The sequence below is a fragment of the Galeopterus variegatus genome, unplaced genomic scaffold (genome assembly GCF_000696425.1).
Source record: "Galeopterus variegatus unplaced genomic scaffold, G_variegatus-3.0.2 Scaffold1817, whole genome shotgun sequence".
Classification (NCBI taxonomy): Eukaryota; Metazoa; Chordata; class Mammalia; order Dermoptera; family Cynocephalidae; genus Galeopterus; species Galeopterus variegatus.
Genome location: NW_007727928.1, coordinates 24,707 through 27,502, shown reverse-complemented (window position 1 = coordinate 27,502; position 2,796 = coordinate 24,707).

Here is a 2,796-nt window from a genome sequence, read left to right as displayed (position 1 = left end):
GCGGCGCAGCGAGGAAGGTGCGGCCCGGCTGTCCCCGGCCTCCCGCGAGCCGGCCCCGCAGCCGGCCAGCCGCGCGCGCCGGGTGCATTTCTGTGACACACAATCAGCGCGGACTACAGCGCGGGGCAGCCCGCCTCGGACGCTCGGGCGCCGGGAGGCTTCGCTGGAGGGGCCGGGCAGAGGAGGTGAAGAGCAAAACGACGTTCTGCAGGAGGAAGAGCTCCCTGCCGAACCCTCGGGAAAGTTCCTTCCCCTGCGCCGGCCAGGCCGCCCCCGCCTTCCGGGTGTGCCTGCCACAGAAGGTGGAATGGGGACGTGGTGGTCCGGCTCTAGTGACGGGTCTGGGGGCGTCAGGTCTTTCCAAGGTTGGGACCCAAGGTGTGCGGCTCCAGCAGCCCGCACCGCCCGAGCCCGACCCTTGGCTCTTCCCTGCTCCACCTGGACCGCCTAGTTCCCCAGGGCCCGGGCGCCACCTACTACGTGACCCGACTCTCGGCCCCGCCTTGTCCCTACCTCGGCGTCCCTTCCATCTGCTGGTCTCCCCGTTTCCCCTCCTCCCTGTCCTTTGCCCACCCCGCGCCGCCCAGCATCCCTGCGCCCTGACTCGCGCCCAGGACCGGTTTCCATAGACCGCGGGCACTGGTCTTTCCCAAGCGGTCACTTGACGCCCCCTCCCCCGACACAGACTCTCGATCTGCCGCTGGTAGCAGCCGGTGCTGAGCTGGCGTCCGAGCTGCCGCTGGGTGGACGTGGGGGCGCCCACTGCACCCCCGCCTGCTCCCTCCCTCCCAGCCTCGTTCTCCGGCAGGAACTGAACAGAACCGCAAAAAGTCTGCATTTATTTAGTATGATGGTCTTTGCGAAAAGAAAGAAAGCAAAGCGAAAACCCGACAGGCTGCTGCTTTGTAGAAAGACGGTGTGTGTCGCGTGAAGGCGAACCCCGTGTATATATGCCCGCCCCGTCGAGTCCCCGCCGCCCGCCGGCCCTGCCTGTAGATACGCCCCGCTGTCTGTGCTGTGACAGTCGCCGCTCGCTGGGGGGGAGGGGGGACACAGCTACACGCCCACGCAAGCACAGCCCGTCCTAGGGAGGGGACATTTTTTATGTTACAAAAAAAATGACGAAAGAAATCTCTATGCAAAATGACGAACTCGGTCCTGTGGACTCCTGTCGCCTGTTTTGTTGACTATTTCTCTGTAATTCCGTGTTTTCGCTCTCTCCTCTCGGCTCCGCTCCCGCCGTCTCTCTCTCCGTCTCCGTCTGCTGTCTCGGTCTCTGCCCCTCCTCGGCCTGTCTCCCCGGCCCTGCCCCGGCCGCGCCGCCCTCGCAGGCTCGACCAGGGCCGGCAGCTGCAGCCCCCGGGCTCGCCCCCTCGCGGCCGGGCCGCCCCGCCAGCCCCGTAGTTGCTCTCTCAGTAGCGGCGATGCGCCCTGCATGTCTCCTCACCCGTGGATCGTGACGACTCGAAATAACAGAAACGAAGTCAATACAAGTGAAAATAAATAATAAATAAAAATCCTTGAACAAATCCGAAAAGGCTTGGAGTCCTCGCCCAGATCTCTCTCCTCTTCGAGCCTTTTTATTTGTAAAAAGAAAGCGAGAATAGTTTAAGGGAACTGCCGGCGCCTAGCCAGGCTCCAGTGGCCCGAGCGGGGCGACAAGGGCGCCGCGGTCCGCGATCCGCACTCCGCAGCCTAGGCCATCCCAGTCCTCGTGGGGCTGGCCGGGCACTAGCCCCGGACCAGGGCCGAACCTTTGAAAGGACCCCCGATGGCTCTGGTCTCCTCGGCCACTTCCAGTGCGTCGGTTCGTTTTGATTCTTTCTTTTTCTTTTTCTTTCTTTCTTTCTTTCTTTCTTTTTTTTTTTTTTTTTTGTGCACATGAGAAATAAATAATAATAATAAATAAACAATAATAATAATAAATAATAAAATTTTGTATGTCACTCCCCATGGCTCCAGGTTTGTCTCTCCCTGTCTGGGACGGGCTTCCCTTCACACTGGTCGATCCCCAATAACCCCCTCAACAACCCTCCCCAACTACCCTCCCACTGAGACCCCCATGCCATCCCCGCAACCAGGCGGCAGGCAAAGGCCCAGACCAGCCTGCCCTTCAGTAGTTGCCCTCCCCCACCCCTCATCCCTGCCCTCGGGTCAGGGAGTTCTGGCTTCCCAAAACTTCAAAATAATTTGGAATTACATATCTATACCGGCCCGTTCTGCCAACTGGCCACTCCAGTCGCATCCAGATTTAGGGTGCAGACTCTCCAAACGCGAAGTCTGAGGCCTTCACCCTCTCCACGTGGGTAGGGGGTGGTCTGCTGTCCTGTCCTAGGTTCCCCAACGGGCACAGTTGCGCGTGGGCACAGCCAACTCTATCCATAGAGTCTGCAATGAGACCGCAGAGACCGCAGACGCTTGCTGTAAATTACTTCTCTCCTCAGTTACTTCTGAGCCCAGAGAGCGCCAGCCCCAAGGAGACCTCTGGAGCCGGCTCATGGGACCTCGCGAGCCCTCGGTGTCTTTCAGGCCTGGCAAGCAACAGCTGGGACTGGCCCTGCGCTGCGGTCTGGTGTTTCCTAGACAGGGTGCGCAGGCGCCTGTGCCCGTTGGTTGGTGGCTTCCTGCATGCCTATGGATTTCTGCTTGCCTGTGTGGGTGTGTCCCTGGGTGGGTCCGGGGGTGGGTATTAGGAGAACTGCTTGTCTTTTTAGACATCCTTGTTGTTTGTGCCCAGGTGTCCAGTGAAGGATCTGTGTGTCTGACCCTGCGTCTCTCTTCCTGGTTGGGGGAGGG